The following is a 25,478-nucleotide window of genomic DNA, read 5'->3' on the forward strand; positions in this document are numbered from 1 at the left end:
AATAAGATATGAGCCTCTGTGCGTGCCATAAATTCTTTTGTTCTTCTGACTTTTACCGTGCACCGTGCGTTGGTGCTGTCTCGCTCTCTCTCACGGGCAACTTGAAAATAGCGCGCACAGTGAAAGTCAAACGTTTCATGGCATGCATAGGCTCATCGACATTTTTCAATTTGGTGCTTCTTTTCCTCGATGACAGCCTTTTGGGGGTTCTTTTACAACTTCCCTTTGCACGATAAACAAATCCATATGATTGGGTGGCGGTCGGTCAACGAAAGAATGTGCACTACATTCAGGATCTACCTATCGTGGCGCTAACATCGACTCTAACCACTATCTGGTGATGGTTAAACTGCGTCCAAAATTCTCCATCGGTAACAACGTACGGTACCGACGGCCGCCCCGGTATGACCTAGATACGCGCAGCACCTCGAGGCTGCATTACCGAAAGCGGGTGAGCTAGAAGAAGCCCCTCTTGAGGACTGCTGGAGAACAGTGAAAGCAGCCTTCAACAATGCAACTGAGAGCAACGTCGGGTACGCGAGACGGAGTTGACGGAACGATTGGTTCCACGAGGAATTTAGGCAGATTCTAGAGGAGGTGAATGCAGAGCGGGCGGTCAAGTTGCAGCAATATGGACGGAAACGGCAGCTTGGAGTAGACGCAGTGCGAGGAGATGGAACAGCTGTGCCGGTCTCAAGAAACACGTAAGTTCGTGCCGCGAGCCGAGATGTGCAGGGATAAGGATGGAAGCATTTTGACGGACGAGCGTGAGGTGATCGAAAGGTGGATGCAGCACTTCGACAAACACCTGAATGGCGCTGAGAGCACAGGCGTGCATGTTGTTCAATATTGCGCTATTAGGTGTTATATGTAGATTCGAGCTTAACGGCCGGAGTACGATTTTTACGAAATCTAGTCAATATGTTTGCTTCGCGGATGATATGGATATTGTCGGCCGAACATTTGAAAAGGCAGACCTGTACACCCGCCATAAACGCGAGGCAGCGATAGTTGGACTGGTAATGAATGCGACCAAGATACCAACAAATATTTTATGCGTACAACTACTTGTATACAGAAATTTGTGGATTCAACGGAGTTTCGCCTTAACGCTACATTACAAATGTATCAATGCACTAATATTACTTTATGAATTGCTTTGTTGCTTTATAAGCACTATAGCATTAGTTTAACTATATTAGGGTTTTTTTTCCACTTTTAAACTACTTTAATGATAGGTTTACGGCAATGCAGCTGCTTTATATGAGCAGTGATATGATGCTCCATGGTTAATTGGGTAGGCTGTAAGAAGGTGATATATTCCGAAAACTGACAGCTACTTGCCGACGTCATTCCTATCCACCTCGAACAAATTTGCGAAAAAAATAAACGATCTAGTGGTCCGGAAGGTATATGGTACGATAGGAGTGACGACACATGTTTACAATCAAACTTGATATTTACATCAGTAAAGAGCCTGCCTTGTTAATTTTTATGCCGTGGCCTTGAGGAAATCAGTAATGTGACAGCTGTGGTAGCTTTCTGTTCAACCGTAGAAGAGAAAGTTATCTCTAAAATTGCAATATTTATCGTTTTTAACATTCTGCTGTTCTGTATTTTCATCGGTCTTCTTACCGGTTTGAATTTCAAATATTGTTGCAACTGATAGTGGGTGAACTATGCCACTGTTTTGAATGGAGCATTTGAGAGTTGGCCTTTTGAAAGATGATTCGAGAACCTCGTCAACTTCTTTCGAAACGCAGTTAACGCCAAAGCGTTCATAATATCATCTGAAATAGTAAATTATTGTGATAATTTTTAATTGAAATATATTATTATTAATAAATACATTCATTTTATCTTTCGAATTAGCATCAACTACTGTTGAAACATTTGAAACGCCTTGAGACGTACAACTAAACTCTATGCTGTCGTTTTCAAACCCTTTGAATTCAGGTTCACTATCAAGGCTGTCATTAAACTCCTCTGGATTAGTTGCTGCTGTTTAGGGTTACCAGACGTACTCTTTTTAGAGTGCATGTACTAAAAAAAATAAAAAATAGTGTACTATTCTTTTTTTCTAAACGGGTCAGCTGTACTCTTTTCCAGATATTACTGACGATTGCCGAACAAATCAAAGATTTTTTTTAAGAAACCGGATTAACCATGGAAACAGCTGATCGAACGATATTCTACAAATACTAGCTAAATAGAATTGGCACCATTAGTTCATTAATGATTAAAAAGTATGTATACGCACATTTAATTTATAAAATGTGATAAATCAACTAACTATTGCTTTTCAGTCAAGAATTTTTGAAATGATTTTGGACTATTTGCAACAACTTTTGTCGAAGCACTGTTAATAAAAACATTGTCTTGATGTCTTGATGGTTCAATGGTTGAACAAAGATGTGGGAATTGCAGGGTTTTACTTCAAAATATTGAAACAAGAAAATAAATAATTAAATCAATCAAATTCATTTTTTTTCAATGTTTCAATAGTTTGACATTGATTTTTAATAATGGATTATTTATAAAGAATGGTTTCTCTCATCGTTGCTCTCCGCATTATTTTAGAAAACTGATTTACTTTTCGAAACATATTTTAGTGTTGCACGATAATGGATCACCAAATCTTGCTTCGTAATACTTTAGATTCTTTTCAGATCCAAGCATTACAAATTCGCTATGTTCAGTTCTCCCGTTTCTTTTACACACATATATTTTTCAACATTTGGTTAAGAACAACTAACTCGCTAAAAAATATTCAATAGATCATAATATTACAGTAAGTTGAACGGCTTTATGTTTAATACGCGTGATCATGATTAAATTCACATGAATGAAATTTATGAAATTTTTAATCAATTGATTTTGTGAAATTGGTAATGAAAAATTAGGAATCGTGTCTCCCAGACACACTTTACAGTGTAGGAAATTTGTCTTTGATTATACATCTGACAATTGATTGCTTTATTTAGATATAAAATAATAAGCACAAATCTATTTATTTTTCTAAATTAGTGTTCCATTAGTCAATTAATGCGATAAACAACTTCAAATAAAAAAAAAAAGCAAAATAAAAATGGTCAAATCTAGAAAATTAAAACGAACACATAAGTAAAAAGTGCGTTTCCAATTTTGGCTGAATGTACTCTTTAGTACTCTGTTACAGAGTTTATAAAATGTACTCTTCCTGATGAGATCAAATATGGTAACCCTAACTGCTGTTTCATCCTCGGCTCTATCCCTAGTAGCAACTTTCTTCCACACCAACAATAAATTGCGATCTTCACTAGGACCCCGTCCATCTCTCTGCAATTAAATTTGCTCGAAATGTCTCTAATTGTCCATTTGTTGTGTACGATTCCAATTTCTCCTAAAATTTTTGTCGATTGCCTTCTGCATGCTTAAAGTCGTGAGTCAAATTCTGGGCCATACTTGATGTCCCAGATGTGATAATCTACTGCATCCACATCGAAGGGGTATAGGACAGCTCGTCGGAAACCATTTGTTAGAGTCGGTGACAAATTGCTCATTTTATCGATGGCCTTTCGTTATAGCGGAGTGATTTCACACCTTGGCAGAACTTTACCGGCATTATTGATCCTTCATTCAGTCAACAGATGATTCCAAAATAACAATGGTCGAAAAAATGAGACATCTAGAGGTTGTGTTATTTGGCTGGTATTGGGCGACAAGCATAACAATATTATACCCGATTTCTTGCAGAATTTGGTTGATAGATGTGACACATTGCTTTTATGTCCATCTACAAAAATGATGACTGGTAAGACAATCTTCTTTTCCAAGAGCCATGGAAAGACATCGCGAAGATACAAGTAAAATGTATCTTGATTCATCCATCCGGTATCAGTTCTACCAGCAGTTTTCTATAGATTTCTCCAGGAATACGTTGCTTGTATGTGAACAGTATCATAGTGAGTGCTAGTGACTCTTTGTCCGCGTTTCCAACTCGAACATGTAGATGGCGTGTTCCGGTTCCAGCCAACACCACTTCTTTGGTGGGTACAGTGCGTACCGCCGTCTCATCCATATAAAATACCATAGACTGATCTTTGAGGATTTGCTCATGTTTAGGTACCTATCTGCTCTTACGAAACTTTTAATTTCGGCAAGCCAGTCTCTGATCTGTTCTCGGTTACTATCGCTCGATGCTTCGCTTGACGCCGAAGGAAATGTTGCAAGCATTTTTTTCCCGGGGTACCGTTCTTAAATTTAGTCACCAATATTTTTTCCTTGATATAATGGGCCATACAAGCAATTAACTTTCCGGAGCTTACAGGAAAACCTCTTCTGGCTTCTTCCAGGACCCAATTAATCGCATAACTTTCGACGTGGATAGCAGGATGCAAGGATGAGCAGTGGGGCACCTGGCTTTTGATGGTGATATCGTTCTTTGAGCTTCCCTCTGAGTGTGCTTTCCGGTATACCATTGGAACGCGATACGTTCCGAATCTGACTACCCCGCGGATACTCTCCAGAGCAGTAGTCAGCTCAGTTGGCGAATACTGCATATTTTTCCTCTTTGTCATTCTGAAAACAACAGTGAGCAGAATCAGGGAATTTTAAAATTTTGCAGCTTTATTCCGCGTAATACATTTTTGATTAAGACTCGTTATTTACGATATTATTTACACAGATTTTATTAAATAATCATAAAACATACCTGAATCATGTTGCAATATCACACCGCAATCACACAAAAAACAGAATTTCCAAAAGGGATTAGAGCCAGGGTCCAATTGAGAAATTTTATTTTCAAAATTTTTTGTTTCTTAATTGTGAAAATCGTTTTTTTAATTTCTTTCTGCATTTCTTCCATAGATTTTTTCTACCAGGATCGCGAGTGCGTTGAAATTGCCTTCTCCTCACGTTTTTAAGGCGGATCAAGAGTTTAAGATGGTTGTCTATAATCAAGGATTCTAATTTTATTTCACATTTTTTAATTGCATTGCATCTGGCTTCAACAATGAAATTTTTTAATGTTCCAAGACCATTGTCAATATCAAGTTTTGTTTGTAAACAAATGTTAACATCAAGATTAGAGTCAATATATGTTTCATATTTATTCCAGCCGACTCGAAAATAATTAAAAGTGGAGCTGATAGGATTGAGAATCGCTTCATGGGAAATTTTAAATATAACAGGGACATAATCAGAATCAAAATCATCATGAGTAACAAGTTGGCTACAAAGGTGACTAGAGTCGGTTAAGATCAAATCAATCGTAGATGGGTTTCTAGAACAAGTATGGCCATGACCGATGTTTAGCATTAACACGCAGAAAATTCTTGCACGATTGACATAACTTTTCCGATAGTTGTTATAACATGCCTGGATACGATTGTTACAAGCATATTATCGGTGCTTCTAAATTGACAGTATGGTTTGCCCAATCGCTTTTGTTTTTGTTTCTGTCTTCCATCACATGAATATTTCAATTATATTATTGTTGAATCAGCTTTCCGTACATTATTACCTTGAAACGTTACGTACAGCTCATATCGCAAAAAAAACCGCTGTTTTCCAACAAGCGATGTTGGAATAGATGTAAGTAGATGGGCTCTCACTCACAAAACTATTCAAAACTATTTATTATCATTAGTCAACGGGCTAAGTAAAGCCCCAATGATAAAACTTAAAATCTAATAGTACACGTTTTAAAACATTCAACAAATGAACATGTCAACACTAATAGCTTTCACAAACAATAGCTTACAAGAACGGACAAATTAGGAAGCACTTGAAAAAAAAATTTGGGGTGGGTAATGTCTATTACATTACCGCGGGGTTGACGTAGAACTACGATGATTTATAATTTGTCATGCGTATGAATTTGTAAGTGTACTAGTTTTGTGTTGTTATTGATCGGATGAAGTTTTCAAAAGTTAACTCTTTTGGACTCATTTTGGTAGTCCTGAAAAGAACCATTTGTCGTTCTGTGGTTCCGAGAACCAGTGTTTGGTGTTCCAGGAATAATGCCAGATGATTGAATTTGTTTGTTTGGTCGTTGCTTCCTTGTGTTGCTTGGTTGGGTGATCTGGCTCCAGCTGTAGTTCGCCAAACTCCTCCAGTAGATTAGATGTTTGATAGCTCGGGTGCTTCGATCGTTAGAATCGATAGAATCGGTCCAGTGCTTTGGGCTGTAGCAATATCCATTGCATGAGCATTTAGGCTCTGTACATTGACACCTACTCATCAATATGCAGGCTTGGCCGCTATGATCCAGTATTTCACGCAGTTCGTCTCAAAGCGTTACTAATCGATGATTGCCTAAGCGCTGCAGCTCATTCCTCAAGTCAACCCTCTTGGGAGAATTGCTGCTTTTGGCGTGATGGAACTTAAAAAAATTGGAAGAGTTTGTCAAAAATAGTCCTTGCAGTGAAGTAACCAGCGACAAACCAACATATACCAATTGCTGATCCTGGCTTTTGTCATAGTCGTATACGACCTCGGGGAAAGTTCCCCCTTGCGACTTATGAACAGTAAAAGCACAGGCACTAACCATCGGGAACTGGATGCGTAAATTCAAACGCAGATTATGCCGCACAGTTTGAAAGTAACATAAACATTCTCTATACAGGAGTGAAATTTGAATTTCAAAACCAAGAGCCTTACGTTGGCATGAAATATTTTGAACTCTTATAACTGTTTGCTGGTTTAACGAAATTCCTTGAATGGCACCTCAATTGACAGACAAGACATCAAAGGGTCATGTCGTTTACTCACTGAATCCCACATACCTGTCCAAATAGTTTAATTACTGTTTTAAAATAGAACGTTGATTTCAAGCAAATTTATAAATAGGGGTGCTAGAGAAAATTTGACGTCATTTGCTTTCCATTCTCCGCTTGGATCGCATCTCAGCAGGCAATAGATCGTCTGGCTCTGACCGGGCGTGCTTCTCAGGCACAGACATCGATAGCAAAGGACGCCCCGTTTGTGATGCCGTCCGAAGCCAAAGTCATCACCGCTGCCGCCGCCAAGAAGAAGAAGAAGAAGAAGAAGAGGAAGCAGTCCACAGGAAAATTTGCGGTCGAACTGTGAACACGGTCGGGCAAGTCATTCTCGCTTTGTGCTTCACCGCTTGTTTGCGTTCACCCAGCCATCGTCATCGCCGCCATCATCAGATTTCGACTTAAGCCCGGTGATCCACTACCTGTTACTGTTGTGCGCCATCCACGCCACGAAACTTTCGGTTCGTCGTATAAGCAAATAACTTGCTCAAATTTATACATTTGAGTTGAGGATTCCCCGTTTGACCATGGCAATCAACTGATAACATCCCGCAGTGTTATTTATCTGAAAAGCATCAAAGCTAACAAAGCCATCGGCCCTTTTCAGGGCCATCAAATTAGTGGAAAAGAGTTAAAAGAGAAATATTTCCGACTTTATATATGACTTCTTATATTCCTAAATCAATTTCACAGCTTCATACAAAATTTCATTTGTCATGAATAATTTATGACTAAACATTTTGAGACTGTAATCGCGGACGCTGCTGCAGTGCCGTCGGGGTGAGTGCTCAACATTCCACAACAATTGTAAAATAGAGTGGCTTTTCCAACAGCGTCTTTGATGTTCCATGTTTTATGGGAACACTTTGATTTGCAAAATTATCACATGTAACAAAATTGCGACATATTAAGAATGCTTTTGAAAAGACATTCTCATTGAACAATTGTAATAATTTTGGCACCCATGGATCAGAAATTTACCGTCATAATAAAGAAAACTATTGATTATCAATAGCTCGTATTGAATATTTACTTAATGTCAATCATTCCAGCAATTCATGTTCGACCAATTTGTCACGCATTAGCATTCTCCGCAATTTTCAAGTAATTCCAAGCCCAACACATTATTGGCACATACCCATTCCCCAGATTGGTCGATCAGAAAGCGAAGAGCACAAAAGGGAGGAGCATCATCTGCTATTCTGAGGTTATAAAACATGCTTCCTTCGTTGGATTCAGTTTCATTCCAATTCCGCTTTCGAGCTGGTACGAGCTCCTCCGAACTTGCTCAGCGAAAAGTACCTCGCTGCTAGAAATCTGCTGAGCTGTTAATCTTCAAGCTGCCAATCCAGCATCTGGTTTGTGAAATCGCTCAAGATTTCTAGGTTGACCGATCCGCGCTTCTAGATTTCGACTCGTGGTCGCAGAATCCAAGCTCAATCGGCCCTTTTCAGGGCCAACATACATTCATAAAAGGGTTTATTGGATGATATTTACTGATTTATCTATAATGATGTAAATATCGCGGTATACTAAAATTTGGTTCACATAATTTACCCCACATAATTAGATGAGTTTGAGAATTTACCGCTGCAGCGCCGTCGGACAGTAATAACATCATACTACTCAGCATTGTATGGTATTTCTAACAGCATCGTTGATTTATCATATAATGGAGGAACACTTCCTAAATTCTCGAGTATGGAAATTGGAAAATGTATTAAAATTGCGACAGATTTTAAATACTGTTCAATAAACTGTTTCCTGACCAATTGTAATGAGCAACTATCTGTCGCAATTTTAATACATTTTCCAATTTCCGTACTCGAGAATTTTGGAAGCGGGGGCCATGACTGGTCCTGGCTGGAAATATTCGTGGGGAGAAACTCGACCCTTTGCTGCAGGAATTTCATTATCAACTCTTTGATAAAGCAGAAATTTTCCGAGGAAAATTCTGCTAAAAGTGAACTTTTTCAAAACAACTCTTATTGATTGGAATATTTATCAACAACCCTTTGTTAAGTAAAATCATCCTAAATAACTCTTTGCTCCATCGCCAAACCAAACCATTTCATTGAATTCATCAAGTACAAGAATATGAATGGTAAGGAGAGGCAGATGGTGTATATTTCGCTGGCGTTAGTTTCACGCGCTCTTCTTTGCTGCTCCGTTGCTTGATCCGTTCGTTATGCCGTTCGATTTGTGAATGAGCTGGGAGCAGAACAACCAGTGGTTTTATTTGCTCGAGCTCCGTTTACCGATGGCGAGTGGTGGGGTTCTCGCTTGGTTGTTTCATCACTCCGTTCGCTACTCGCACGCGATTGGTTATTGCTTTCGCGCTATTTTCGTTGATGGTGTGATTCTTCGCTGAGAAAAAGTAAGAGGTTGTTTCCGAGATACGACCGCCAAGTTGACGTTGGATAACGTTAGCTTCTTCTGTTTCCTGATTTAGGACCGTCACGAACTTATGAAAGATTTACCTAGAAATCTAAAAATCTAATCAATTTTCAAATTATTTGTTGCATGTCAATTCTGATCTATTATGGATATTGAGTGTTATTATTTGGTTGGTTCGGTTAACACTTCAACACCGATAGAACCGGTCGATGGAAGAAGAAGCATGGGCGGTAACTTTTGTTCTCCAAATAAACAGAGAAAGAGTTTTGGGTGATCTGTTTGTAGTATGAAAATGATGTCCGTAATAGGGAATGCATCACCAAACTCGCAACTAATCAATGATCATGACTGCGATAATTGACAAGAAAATTATGAATGAAATGGATCACTTGGGAAATGCGACCGTTCCTTATGAATAATCCCAGAGATAATCATATTCTTTAGTCCTTACATTTAATAGATGGAAATAATATCCTTAGGCGCCATCCATTTATTACATAAAGCAATGCTTCCCAAACTGTGCGCCGCGGCGCCCTGGGGCGCCTTAAATCTTTTTCAGGGGCGCCATGGGCCGATTAAAAGTAAGGCCTGGCAAACCTTCTCAACTTATGTTATAGGGGGGCTGGGGGCAAGAAGGACACCTTAAGATATATAGGTTCAAATCATGGTTGATTAGCACAATTTTTGAAGATTATTCCATTGTAGGGGCAAGCTCAGCTCTTGTTCTAAATGATGTTATCGATAGATTTCAAAAATATAAGAAACACATGATGATTTGAGATTTTTGAAAATGTCCCTTCTTATGAGGTTTCTAAACGAGGCACGGGGCAAGAGTGCCACTCGTATGGGGCAAGAAGACCACCAGAGCAAAATGCCACAAATTTTGTATATTATTATTTCCTCGCGTAAATGAGAAATTGTAGAGTAAGTAAAGATAAAAACTGAGGGATAAAAGTTGACTTATAGTTAAAAAGTAATTTTACGAAATTAATTTAGTTTTCATCTTATTTGGCTGTAACAATAATAGTAAAAATTTTCAGAAACCATTTTGAATGTCCAAGAAGGTTTATTTTGATTTTATTTAGTAGGAAACATTGATTGAATGCAATATTAAACAAGAAAAATAAAAGTTCATTTGATTTTATATGAGAAAATCGCGGTGTCCCTCTTGCCCCATAAGACATACTGTTATAATATATGTAAAATTTAATGTCAAAGGGACTTTTTCGAAAAACATTCCTCACAGCTATATTAAACAATTGAAAATCATCAATACTGTGCGGAAAAACCAATATGTTTTGTATTTATTGGGAGTCAAACCTTGTTTTCCAGTCTAACATTCTTATAATATTTTGCAAATTTTGCGTTGGAGAGTTAAAGACATTTTTCTAGTTTTTTATACTTAACATTTTTAACTGTAATATTTACACAACCCTCAATTAGTACTCTATTTATACTTATCCTGCGTTAAACATCAAAAAATTGATTGGAACTACGTGAAATTTGAGGTGGCACTCTTGCCCCGGGTGTCCTTCTTGCCCCATGTCCCCCTAATTGTATTACATTGATCGAAAGCATCAGACGAAAGTTGAATACGAAAATCGAACAAAGAAGACAATTAAGCTGCTCGCCACAGAAGTTGAATGCAACTTTTTGGGAGTGAAAACATTAAGATAGCTTTGAGATATCGCTCACCAGTTCAAAAAAAAATTAATATCTATATTCAAAGTTTTTCAAATTCCATGTTCCTAATTTATGTTGACAAACATTGTAAAGGTATATACAGTAGACGTTCGGTAACTGCAACATGTTTACGTTTCACTTAGCGAACGAAATTCGATAACTGCAACGACTGACAAACGTCAACAACCCATCAACTGACGTAAAATGAACGTGAAATTCATTTGACTGTTCATTTGGGCTAACAGGGGCTAACATGGCGCACCATTTTGACGTTTGGTGGTGCGATAACTGGAGAATTGTTGCAGTTACCGGACTTGCAGTTAAAAAGCATTGCAGTTAAACCGTTTGCACCGACCGAACGTCTACTGTAATAGAGTTTTCTGTAGGATTAGTTAGAACTTTCTCAGAGTTTATATATTGATGAAGTTCTGAAATAACATCCTCTATAAATGATATCAAATTGTTATTACGCTATAGTCACAACCTTGCTGGTTGGGATCTCAGTAACAAATAGATCTTCAGGCTGGATGGAGTAACATTGTGTTGTTAAAAGCTCCACTATGATTTTTTCATCTTGCTTGCTTGCTCTTCCTCTGTTTACCTGTGTTATACTACACATTTTCATAGAAACGGAAGAACTTATGTTATTAATTGTTTAAGAGAATTGCAGCCCTAGGCTGGCTCATTTCTGCGATCATATGTCAAAAAGTAAACTAACCTGGAAAATGCCATAATTTTTATTCTCCTTATCAAAATTAAAGTCGCTTAGTTATATCGAGAAGGGGGTTTCACAACAATGGGAGAAACAATTCAACTTATCTTATTTCTTATTCTGATGCAAAAATGTTAACCATGTTGAAATCTTTCGCAAATGTAAAGACATTTTTATAGCCTCGAATTGAAAGGAATCCTTTGACGATTTTTTTAAATCCTGCTTCGATCAAAATTTGTCGTTTTTTCTATTTTTATGCTTTTACAATACAAGCGGCGCAAATTTAGCAAGAATTTAAAGTTCACTACAGGATCCAGAAACACCAGAAACTGTGATAGTTCAAAATATAATTTAACATTTTTTGCAGATTCCTATTTTTGTAAAAAAAATGTGCAATTGTTTTTCATATCAATGATTTTATTGAATTATCAAAGAACGTACTTTTTGCAAAAGTAGATTTTATTCTAGCATGAAAAGTCTGGCAGAAACTTTGTCGAAAATATTCATATTTTTGTATAAAATGATAATAGTGCGCCGCGCTTCTGATAAAAAATGTCAAAGGGCGCCGTGATTACAAAAAGTTTGGGAACCCCTGACATAAAGGTTCATGGGGGGAGGGGGTATCAGATTTCTCACGCGCCATACAATTTATATTTTAATTTATTTTTATTTCTATACAAAAATCATAAGGGGCTGTGTACAAGACCCGATTGCATGACGTTAACTACGCTGCGTCCTCGGAAACAGCTCCAAATTGCCGTATTGTCAATTATTCGTAATTAATCAATTATTGTATGATGCTATGAGATGAATTAAGAGATTATAGCAAGTATGTGGTAAACACATTAGGGAATATTATACAAATAACCCTTTAAAACACATTTGTTGGCTCTGAAAAGGGCCGATTGAATTGTTGAATTTGCGTAACACGGACACATTTTGACGGCGCACTGGTTTCAATCTGCATCGCCCGATGAGATTTGCGGTGCGGATGACGATGTGCGCTTCAACAAGCGGCTTTGGTCGATTTTCTTCAGCCATCTCGTACAAATTAGGGAATATTACACGGACGGTGACGGCTGTGCCGCTCGATCTAATGAACCAGAATGATCGCGCTAGCCTCCCGCATGGCAATGACAGCGGAGCACTGGCTGGTAGCGACGATTTCTGGCCGAAAACGATTATGCTGGCTGGTGCACTCAAATGAGCGGCTTCAGTTGCTGCGGCTCCGAAATGCGTGGTTCTTCGGTTCTAATGCGTGTTGTATTCGCGTCCTATTGAAAACTGAACTGAGGACGCGAATGACTCTCGAAATTTGCTCGCCGACCGTGTTCACAGTCTGACGGCAAAAAGAAGAATGAGGGAAGAAGCAGGGTGCGGTGCGCTTTTATAGTGGGAAGCGGAACCGAAAAATGTGCTTGAACGTGATTGGTTGGATAAGAAAGGGGTCAACGTTTTACGATATTTCAATAGTTTGTTGCTTATAATCAATAGTGTCCTCCATTTGGATCTACGCGTAGATAAATTTCCAATCGATTCATGGATAAATATTGAAAATCTATCGATAAATGACTGAGTTATTAGCGGTCAAAACCTGACCATTTTTCGTTACATGCTCAATTTTTCGTTTTTCTGAATTGTACCCCCATATGTTGCCGTAAGACGTTATCCAACGTCAAAAAAGTAAGAGGTTGTTTCCGAGATACGACCGCCAAGTTGACGTTGGATAACGTTAGCTTCTTCTATTTCCTGATTTAGGACCGTCACGAACTTATGAAAGATTTACCTAGAAATCTAAAAATCTAATCAATTTTCAAAGTATTTGTTGCATGTCAATTCTGATCTATTATGGATATTGAGTGTTGAAAATAACACGGTCTCCCGTGTCACCTTAAGACCGATCTGCGATTCCAGAGCATGACCGTCATGGCCCTGCAGGAAGCGAGCGTGGCCTAACTAGTCAGTTTGTTTGAGGATACCAACCTGTACGCGATCCACGCCAAGCGTGTCTCCATCATGCCGAAGTACATCCAGCTGGCTCGTCGTATCTGTGGCAAACGCGCTTAAATGGCATTGAAGCACAATTTCAAACAACAACCCTTTGCAGGGCCAGAATTGATTAATTAATTTATTTAGTTATCAATTGTAATTTCGAATGAAAAGTTTTCAACGGAGATAAATGGCAAACAAAGTTTTATCTAGGTTCCCAAAAAATCTGAATCAATCACATCCAATCACCAGTAATGTCGCTCTTCACGGTGGAAAATTCTCACAACTCTTTCAAAATGAAATGGTCGTCCTGAAAAGGACGGTTGGGGCTAGTCACCGTCGAACGAACTGGGTTGTCAATCTATTGTTATACAGAAACACACCAAAAGATTACCGAAGACGATTAAATCGAAATGCGGTCGGTAATTTTGTGCTTCCTTGTTTTCGTTGGTTTTCTCACTCCTTCGACGGCAATTTTCAAGGTTTCTAGACGCGTGCTCTACGAATTTGATGGTCTAGCTGGATGCCCATGGCCATGATGAGCGATTTCACGGAACCTGCAGCATTTAGCTTGGGTTGGGAATAAACAAAGGCAGAAGCAGCGGCAGCGACGAATGTGTAAAATTTATTCCGATAGGAGTTCTTCTCCAATTGCTGGTCGACGATTGACTGATGTGCGCGGGGCTCATTGAAGCTTGGTTGGCTTCGACTGAACACGATAGAATAAAGAGGAGTAAGAAGAAGGCCGAAAGGGGCGTTTCCCTTTGCATGACGAAAGTGGCTAAGATATCGAGCAATGATGTCTGTGCTAGGAATACACAAGAAAAATGTGCTTTTCTATAGAAAATAAGATATGCCTTGATATGTATCAATTTTTCAAAAGTTTATTCATGAAAATCAATAATTTTAATTACTGGAGTCGATTTGTAGAAAGATTTCTAATATTCAATGGTTAGCTATTGATAATCAATAGTTATCTTTAGTATGAAGGAAAATTTCTGATCCATGGATGCCAAAATGATGAAAAGTGTTCGATGAGAATTTCTTTTCAGAAGCATTCTAAATGTGTCGCAATTTTGTTACATATGTTATCATAATATCGTCCCCTTGATGCTACAACTAGATAACTTGATATTTGAAATTTTTGACTTCAATATGTCAAAACATTATTATCAATTAGATCTGCAAAATATCCACAGCTCATAAGTGTGTGATTAAAAATACATAAGTTGATATTTACTTTCCAATCAAATTCTCTGCGATTAGCCATCACCTTGTACAACGTGCATATTTTCAAAGTTGCACATCTCAAAATTTTGATTTTCGAGTTATCTAGTTGTAGCATTAAGGGGACGATATATAGTAAGTCTAAGAAGCTGTTGGAAATGCCACTCTATTTTACAACCGTTGTGAAACGTTGAACACTCTCCCCGACGGCACTGCAGCTACGTCCGCGAATACAGTATCAAATTGTCGTGCCATCAATTATTCATGACAAATTACATTTTGTATGAAGCTGTGAGATTGATTGAGAAATATAAGATGTAATAAGGTCGGAAATATTATTCTTTTAAGTCTTTTCAACACTTTTGATGGCCCTGAAAAGTGATTTGCTTATACGACGAACCAGCTAAATGTTTCGTGACGTGGATGGCGCACAAGACCAGCGGGTTGTGGATCACCACGCATAAGTCGGAATCTGGAAACGAAGCTCATTCTTGACATCTTGTGCGATTTCACCAATCCGACGCTCGATTAGCAGCAGCTCCTCGGATCAGCAACTCAGAGGGCCTGCGGTATTTCGTTCCTAGCGGGCTTGCTTCTTGACCACCGAAACTGAATTTATTACGAGTCGAAATCTGCAAGCGCGGATAAATTTTCGGCAGCGATGACCATGGCTTGGGCGCTTCTCTAAGCCATCGTCATCGCCACCGCAAATCAATCTTGCGTCTTCCTCCTCCGACGACACAAATTGGACTGAGACGCGGGTGCAAACGCAAAGCGAGAATGACTCGCCCGATCGTGTTCACAGTCCGACCGCAAAAAGAAGACTGAGGGAAGAAGCAGGACCGGTGCGCTTTTATAGTGGAAAGCGGAATCCAAAAATGTGCTTGGACGTGATTGGTTAGATAAGAAAGGGGTCAACGTTTTACGATTTTTCAATAGTTTGTTGCGAATAATCAATAGTGTCTTCAATTTAAATCGACGCGTAGATAAATTTCCAATCGATTCATGGATAAATATTGAAAATCTATCGATAAATGACTGAGTTATTAGCGTTCAAAACCTGACCATTTTTCGTTACATGCTCAATTTTTCGTTTTTCTGAATTGTACCCCCATATGTTGCCGAAAGACGTTATCCAACGTCAAAAAATTGAAACTCTTTTGATTTTTCATGCAAAATGATCAACTATATCTCAGTTATTGATGGACCGATTTGAATGAAATTTTCACAGAATATCAGACATAACTTAAATATTAACATATATTTTTGAGTGATTTTTCCAATCACACGTTGAAAAGCAGTAACGGTTTGACTAAAGTGAATTTTTTGACGATTTTTTATAATTGACATAACTAAACATATTGAAGGAATAGCTTCATGGTATCTTCAGCAAAGTTGTAGATTTTGACGAGATGAATAAGTTTGCTGAAGGCAGTTTTTGTGTAAGGTCAGATTTTAAGATAAAAAGTTTTGAATTTTTCGTCGAAAATTACAGTTTAGTCAAACCGTTATTACTTATAAACTTGTGATTGGAAAAAATATTCAAAAATATATGTTAAAACTCAAGTTACATCTGATGTTCTGTGAAAGTTTCATTCGAAAATATTTTGTATGGAAAATCGAAAAAGTTGCAAATGCATGTGAATAAATTGGGGCCTTCCTTAGCCGAGTGGTTAGAGTCCACGGCTACAAAGCAAAGCCATGCTGAAGGTGTCTGGGTTCGATTCCCGGTCGATCCAGGATCTTTTCGTAATGGAAATTTTCTTGACTTCCCTGGGCATAGAGTATAATCGTACCTGCCACACGATATACGAATGCAAAAATGGAAACTTTGGTAAAGAAAGCTCTCAGTTAATAACTGTGGAAGTGCTCATAAAAACACTAAAGCCTGTCCACGTTAAATTTCGGACACCCAAATAATGGCAGCAAAAAAAAAGTTACTCATAATTCAACAAAAACAATTGTTTATTTCAGAATAAAAGAGTTATATCTACAAAATAAACAGTTGACAAGGATGTTAATCCTTCTTTCTGTAAAATTCTCGAACTTTCTGTGGTACACCCGCCATCCGTGTCCGAAATTGATCGTGGACAGGCTTTAAGCTGAGAAGCAGGCTCTGTCCCAGTGAGGACGATAATACCAAGAAGAAGAAGAAGAAGAAGAATAAGAAGATGTGAATAAGTTCTCAGTTTATTCGACAAACCAGCTAAATATTTCATGGGTGCACAACAGCAACAGGGTAGCGGATCACAGGGATTTAGTTGAAATCTGGAAACGTAGCTCAATCTTGAAATCTTGAGCGATTTCACAAACCAGATTCTGGATTAACAGCTCAGCAGGCTTCTAGCCCCGAGGTACTTCTCGCTAAGCATGTTCGGAGGAGCTCTTACCAGCTCGAAAGCGGAAATGGAATGAAACTGAATCCAACGAAGGCAGCATGTTTTATAACCTTGGAATAGCAGATGATGCTCCTCCCTTTTGTGCTCTTCGCTTTCTGATCGACCAATCTGGGAAATGGGTATGTGCCAATAATGTGTTGGGCTTGGAATTACTTGAAAATTGCGGAGAATACTAATACGTGAGAAATTGGTCGAACATGAATTGTTGGAATGATTGGCATTCCCTAAATATTCAATACGAGCTATTGATAATGAATAGTTTTCTTTATTATGACGGTAAATTTCTGATCCATGGGTGCCAAAATTATTACAATTTTTCAATGAGAATGTCTTTTCAAAAGCATTCTGAATATGTCGCAATTTTGTTACATGGGATAATTTTCCTAATCAAATTGTTCCCATAAAATATGGAACATAAAAGGCGCTGTTGGAAAAGCCACTCTATTTTACAATATTTGTGAAATGTTGAGCACTCACCCCGACGGCACTGCAGCAGCGTCCACGAGTACAATCTCAAATGGTTGAGTCATAAATTATTCATGACAAATGAAATTTTGTATGAAGCCGTGAAATTGATTTACGAATATTAGAAGTTATAAATAAAGTCGGAAATATTTATCTTTTAACTCTTTTCCACAAATTTGATGGCTCTGAAAAGAACCGATGGCTTTGTTAGCTTCGATGTTGTTACGGATAAATAACACTGCTCGGACCAGCAAAACTCAGGGGGCTTCTGGTATTTGCTCCTAACGGGATTGCTTCTTGACCACCAATGATGATTTCATCACGAGTCGAAATTTTGAAGCGCGGGTCAACAGCTCCTCGGCCGATGAAATTTGCGGCGGCGATGACGATAGCTGGGTGAACGCAAACAAGCGGTGAACCACAAAGCGAGAATGACTCGCCCGACCGTGTTCACAGTTCGACCGCAAATTCACCTGTGGACTGCTTCCTCTTCTTCTTCTAGGCGGCGGCAGCGGTGATGGCTGTAGCTTCGGACGGCATCTTCTCTCGCTCGCTCGACAGTTTGATTTGAGCGAAGCAAGATAAACGGGGGGGGTCGATCGCTATCGATGTCTGTGCCTGAGAAGCACGCCCGGTCAGAGCAAGCCGATCTGTCGCCTGCTGAGGTGCGGGCCAATCGGAGAGTGAAAAGCAAATGACGTCAAATTTTCTCTAGCCACCCCTATTTATAGATTTGCTTGAAATCAACGTTCTATTTTAAAACAGTTATTAAACTATTTGGACAGGTATGTGGGATTCAGTGAGTAAACGACATGAAGCTTTGATGTCTTATCTTTCGATCGAGGTGCTAATCAAGAAATTTCGTTAAGCCAGCGAAAAGTTATAAACGTTTAAAATATTTCATGCCAGCGTAACGCTCTTGGTTTTGAAATTCCAATTTCACTCCTGTATAGAGAAGAAAGACGTACTTCTACGTCAAAACCTAAAATTTACTCCTGGGATATCATTATCATATCATATGTAGATTTTGAAAGTACTAATCAATATTAGTAAGCTATTCATTAGATCTTCGAACATCAAATTTTGCTATGACTCAGAAGTTCCAGAAATAAAATTCAGATATTATCTTCAGATCTTTTATATCTTATGTCAATCATATCAATATCTCGATTTGATGGTCCAGACTTCAGCTCTGCTCGGGAGGAGGAAGTTATCTTAAGAGTTACTCTACACAGCTAAAAATATGTTGTAAATTTTAGTTTTTTATGTGCGTTTGGAGCATCAAAATTAACCGAAATGTCAACGACAAATAGCTCATTTTTCAATCGAATGCATTTTAAATTTACACGATCATGTAACATTCAAGAATGTTTAGACGAAAATTAAACGTTATGCTGTAACAATAGATGAATTTGATTTACTTCTACTATGCTCTTCTGTTTACGCTACATTGAAAATTCTATATTTTTATCTATGTAGAAATTCTTCTGAGTTTCGCACGTATACCTCCAGAAGTTCAGTTAGGGGTTGCTTCAGATTATAATAAATCTTCGAGCTATTTAGTGGAATACTCTTTCCACTATAACATCCTCACTGGGGCAGAGCCTGTTTCTCAGCTTAGAATTCTTATGAACACTTCTATTGACCATTTTAGCATTTGTATATCGTTTGGCAGGTTCAAAGATACTCTATGTCCTGAGAAGCCGTGAAAATTTCCGTTACGGAAAGATCCTCGACTGGCGGGATTTGATCGCACGACCCTCAATTCAATAGGTCATTTTAGGTTAAGAACCACCAAATACTCCTGTAATTCCTACAAGAGTTCCACTAGAGATTTTTCATAGATTTCCCCAGGAAATCCTATAGGTTTTTCAATAATTATTTTATCATTTTTTTTCTGGAAACTGGTCCTGACGAAATCCGGAGATTTTTAAAAGGCTTCTCTTTCATAGGAATTTATCATGTATTTTACCAGGATCAGTGACATCTTTGAGATTTAGTTCAAAAGTACCCCCGGAATATTTTGAATATTTTTCCAAGCATCTCCTCGGAGACTTTCTCATGGTTCACTTTCCTTTAGGATTTGTTCAAGAAGTTTTTCCAAAAATTTCTTAAAACTTCTTGAAAAATTCCTAAAGCAAAGTTGGGATGAATATGTCAAGGTATATTAGATAAATTTCTGGTTGCAATATTAAATAAATTATGAACGAAAATATGATCAAATTCAAAACAATCCCGCAATCAATCTTTGGAGTTATTTCTGAACTCTATGGAAGCATCGCTGAATGAGTTCCGAAAAAGATCGCTTCCTTGAATAATGAATCATTGACAAAATTCGTGCAGTAATGTTTGAGAATATAAAATCTTCAATAGCATTTTTCTCATTCATTTTCTTCATCCGTGTTAATGAACCCGTTTAGCAATATGAAGGATTAAGAGTAAATGCCAGTATTAAAACCATCAACATCAACAACCTGCTTAGACTAGTAGATCCTTGGGCTTGTATTCCATTGAGTCCTTGGAGGACCAATAATATCGGTATATTTATATTATATTAAAGGTTAGGGGTATGTGCCATATAAAAAAACCAGCAAAAGATTGCTTATCACACCAGTAGATAGAAGGTATTTTTTTCAGGAAGTATTTGGATGAACTAGAACACCACACTTTGTTACCAAAACGAGGATCCTGACGATACAAATGGTTCTTCAAAATATAACATTATTCTAGGGTCCAAAATTGTCACCTATTCTTCTTCTCAGCTTGAGCTTGAGCTTTATTGGCCACCCGTGGTTGCCACTCCAGTATCACCATATCAGCTGCACTTTCACAAGAAACCAAGCAGATGACTGCTTGGGATTAACAGCTGGTGATTTTTTATTTTTAGGAAACAATGGCGCCTGTTACGTCAGAATGCAGACTAATGAGGGAAATGGGGAGGAATTGATGATGCATTAAACTGGCTCCCACAGTAGACCGTATATACCACTGCGTCTACGCCAGTTCGTGCGTGAAGGGTGTAGAGGGGCGGTAATTTTTATGGCAGAGAAACTTGCTGTTTGGTTGGCAGACTGCCTATGTATCAGACGTATGGAAAGGCGTGCTATAATGATGGAAGAAAGGAAGAATGGAAGCATGGGAAACGGATTGATTTGTCCGTCTCGGTTTCTAACAAATTTTATGAACTGTGGATAGATCAACTGTGATATATTAAGAGTGGTAGACAGTAGCAAGTGAAATATACAACTACAAAGTACGAGGAAAGGGATGGGCCTGGGATTGCCATTGGACCACCAATCCCGTCAGTTTAATCTAGCGAGCATGTGCGGCCCGATATACTGTTTATGCAAGTTACAAGTTACTGTTATAAGTGAGTTATGCAACATAGCAAATTTGAAATGATCGTTGGATATATGGTCGATGGAAATTTCGCCAGTGTTACCCCTTTTTGACTGTAGTATAATTTTTTTCGTTACATTCCTCTTCAATCCACAGGGACACCCTGGTACCGCCCGAGTGGGGTCAAACAACGTTCGATGAGTTGGCCAAGTGTGGCGTCCGTGGACAGTTCGTACCGCACCGGAGCGCAATGCACGAAATAAAAAAGGACCAATTGCTACAGGTCATCAAATGGGCAAACGAGCTGATTCCGGAACCCCGAGAGCCATCACCATCTCCATCGCCTCCGCCTGAGCCGGCCAAGAAGACTGTACCTGCCAAAAGGGGAAAACTGTGATAGAGATACTGCAAGCTGAGGATGACTGATCGGTCCCGTTTTGTTTATTTTGAAGAGAATGATTCGGAGTTCTTTTGTTTTTGGATGACAAACGCAGGGTGGAAAAAGAGATTTAGTTCATTTGAAACGGTTATCAGCAAGTTGAACTTGTATAAAGAGTTAAGCTATTACCGTCGGTCGTCGCAATAAATCTTATCACAGTCCAAATACACAAACACACGAGGCTAGACAATGTCGTCCGGCTTGGGCGAATCCAGGGTAACTAGAACAGGGGGCTTGTTTTCAAGCTTGTCTCCAGTAGTCATATTTATGAAATAATTGAAATTTTACCGTTACCGTTCATCTGCCTGGTACGAGCCTCGACGATTCGTTTACGGGCATACCAAAAATTAGACTTATGGGTGTCCCGCAATTTGCGCAAACAAACTTTTTGGTATTGCTGTTTGCGTTTGACGTGCAAATCCAGCCCAAGTGAGCTTTAAATGCGGTAACACTAAATAGCCAAAGGATACTTAGCAACCGTGATGCATATCACCGCCAAACTAGCAAAGAAAATCAAATTTTGACTTTGTCTTCCATGTTAAAAATCTTACCGCGTTTGGTGTTCCCGCATTTGATATTTGCATTTCAAACGCACACAGCAATATTTTCCTTTCCATGACAGACGCTTCAGCGTGAGAAGAACCTCCGCAAATCATGCATTTAGCATCCATGTGGCAATGTTTTGTTTCCTCCAAGTTTCTGGAATTGTTCCCATGTCACACGGACATCGAACATAAGTCTTGAATTTTCAAAAGCTTTAATATTATTTAGTTCTTTTTTTTGTTAAAGTGAACTAATTATTATTCTTGAGAATGCCCTTTCTGAACAATGCCAGATTGGGTTCTCGGGGGAAAATCCAAGTAAATCATTTATTCCATTTTTGATCTCTTCATGTGACTTATAGTCACTTGAGAGACCTTTCAAGACGACTTTGAACAAACGTTCAGTTTTGTCGTCACAAGTATAAAAGTTGTTCTTCTTCTCTTCAAGATGTTTGAGAAGAAGTTCACGATCTTTAAGAGTTTCCGCGACAGTCTCCTTTCTTTGCGATTTGGAAGGATACCTTGATTCCCCTAATGGAGTTCAAGATCTTCTGCCTGAATCCTTCAAGTTCGAAACAAGTGACTACGATAGGCGGCACTCTTTGCTTCCTCACTTGAATCAAAGAGCCTGGGATAGAGGCTGCTTCGATTTGATGTTCGGAAAATTTGTCTGGAGCATCGAACTGATTGCTCATTTCGAAACAATAATCAGCATTAGGCGGCATCCATTTATTACGTAACGCTAAAATTGGAAATTCTTGACCCCCTCCCCCCCCCTCCGTAACGCTTTTTGTATGAAAAATTTCAAATTTTTGTATGAGCCGTAACGCTGTAGCCTACTCCCCCCCTCCCCCTAGAGCGTTACGTAATTTGTGGATGTCGCCTTATCTATTTCACCTTTGGAAGAACGCGCATTCTGGAGAAAAGTCCTTTCTTCCATTATTGGCACGTTTAGTGACAGCTGTTAATCCCGCTTGTTTTTTAAGGAAGTACAGAATTCAGAGATTCACTCTTCCTTTTGTTAGCGGTTCCAACCATGTTTAGTGAATGAACGGTAGAAGAAGCGACCTTCTAAGAGTTTTTTTGTTTCCAAGACGGAGTCCAAGATTAGGATTATTACCGCTAGCTGTCACTAACTGGTACAAAATCGAAGGCACGGGTCCATGGGCGTAGCCAGAGGGGTATTGTTTCAAATTTTTGAAGATTATAGCATTCATATATAAAATTGCGTTACTCTTCGAGAATTCTGAGATTCATTGACATCGCAATAAAAATAAGGTTTCTCTTAAAGATTGTACATTAAATCATGGAAATGTTTCGGTAAGAAGTATTATGGAATATCCAGTATTATCCAGAATTCTACCAACATCTCGATAAACTAACAGTCCTTCATTTTTGTCTTCCTTGAACAATTTCGCCAGAACATTGTGAAGACTTCTTTGGAGATTTCTTAAGGTCATATCTAGACGAATTTTTTCACTGGTTTCATTGTGAATTGCAAAAAAAAAAAATCGTCCAGATATAACGTTGAGAAATCTTCAAAGAAGTCTTCTAGAGAATTTTCCAGAAATTATAGTTATTTAGTAGGGGAACTTACGTATTGTCGGCAGCCTAAGCAGCTGAACTTTTAAGAAGGCAATTATACACAACAACAAAGCACAACAATTAGCAGGAAACACCTGACCTTCACTTGAGCACACTTCATTCATTAATTATTATGCACAAAACACTATTTTGTTCTCTAAATCATCTATTTTTCCTCACCAAAGTCACGAGGCACTTGTTCTTTTATCGGCAATGCAATTACTATTGTCGGCAACAAAATTGTTCTCTTCGGCAATCCAAAATTATACAAAAACTAGGTTATGTATTGGTAACTTTTCGTATTTGTTGACAATGCCTGAAATTGAACGTCACTCATTATGTTCTACTCGTTGAAAGGGCCAATGCAGAAAAATACAGACTACACTGAGAACAGCATTGCAGTTATAAATAAAATAGCTGAGAGTCGTATTGAATACACAACGCCACTAAATTTGTGCAGACTAAGGCACCGTCCACAAATTACGTAACGCTCTAGGGGTAGGGGGAGTAGGCTCAAACGGTGCGGCTCAAACACAAAATTTATACCGTTATTTCGGGTGAAATTGATCATTTTTCACGTTTTTTCTAGTCTGTTTTCTAAAATGTTAACAATGCCAAACAACTAAATGCATGAAAACAAGTACGAAGGCAAGCCTCATCGACTCATGTACCGAAATTTTCTAACAAATGTGATTTTAGTGTTAACAAATATCTCTAAAGTAAAAAATCAGGGGATCTCATTTCGGGGTGAAATTGATCACTTGCCAATGACATTATTGTTTGTTTTCAAAACAACTCTATATGATAAAATTGAGCTCCCTGAATCCAAATATGCTTGTCAAATTCTTAACAATGCAATATTTAAATATGTATGTATGTATGCAATTTTTTAAGGAGTTCAATGATATCTATCAGAAACTCAATTATTTCAACCATTTGAACTAATTGGTACGAATTTTGGTGATGAAATCTGGTTTGTGGATATATCTCAAGCACAAAACTTTCAGGTATATACCATGTTCAAATCCTTGCTTAAAAATAGAAGGTTATAGGTGTTTGTCAATACTGCACCGTGCATGATTTCAAAATTTTACATTATTTTTATTGTAATAAACATTCTTCAACGCAAAAAACTTCACAACACGCAATTTGACAATAGTTACGACAAACAACATTCATTTACTGCAGCTTACATTGATATTTATGCTCCATTACGAATAAATAAAATCGTGTGATACGATGATCAATTTCACCCTTCTGATCAATTACACCCAATTTTACGGTTCTTGTTTTTAATTATGAAACGTAGTTTACGGCTAACCAGCCGAGTGGAAGTTTAACAACTACCGAAAAGCTAAACATTAGACTGGCCCTTAAACAAAAAAGTTATAAAATTCAACGGGGCACCCCCTAGATATGTGCCTTAGGGTAAGAAAAAAGCTCTCTCAAAATTTCAACTCATTTGGTTGCTCCCCCAGCTGGCGCATTCAGTTCAGAGTTGGTATGGAATATTCGTCTCAAATATATTGAAAATTGACCCTATGTCACTGTTTCGTCTCGTACACTAGTTAATCGCGTTCAATTGAGCCCCGAATGACAAATTCACTAGTTGATACGCTAATGAACATAGTTGCCGAAGGTTGTATCTGGATTTAAGCTCATTTTCATTAAGCTTTCAGTTGTTGAAAGTTAGGCTTAGATCAGCACTCCCGTACAATCACACATGTGCATGCACCTTGTGCCGCAGCTCGCCCAGCGTCATAGGTGGCTATGATGCGCTTAGTGGCTACCACCCAGCTAAGTTGAAGGAATACTAAGCAATATTGCAAATCTACTTCAGATAGTAAAAATTTGGGGTGGGTAATGTCTATTACATTACCGCGGGGTTGACGTAGAACTACGATGATTTATAATTTGTCATGCGTATGAATTTGTAAG

At 38.4% G+C, this 25,478-nt stretch overlaps 1 long non-coding RNA gene across 1 annotated transcript; it reads left to right on the forward strand.

The window, feature by feature from the left end:
• Nucleotides 1–20,674: 20,674 nt before the first annotated feature.
• LOC23687436 lies at nt 20,675–21,547 on the forward strand. Its single transcript, XR_002501889.1, has 2 exons — nt 20,675–21,006; nt 21,132–21,547. It is a non-coding gene; the product is annotated as an uncharacterized LOC23687436 (long non-coding RNA).
• The last annotated feature ends 3,931 nt before the right edge of the window (nt 21,548–25,478 follow it).

Source organism: Aedes aegypti, chromosome 3 (genome assembly GCF_002204515.2).
Source record: "Aedes aegypti strain LVP_AGWG chromosome 3, AaegL5.0 Primary Assembly, whole genome shotgun sequence".
Classification (NCBI taxonomy): domain Eukaryota; kingdom Metazoa; phylum Arthropoda; class Insecta; order Diptera; family Culicidae; genus Aedes; species Aedes aegypti.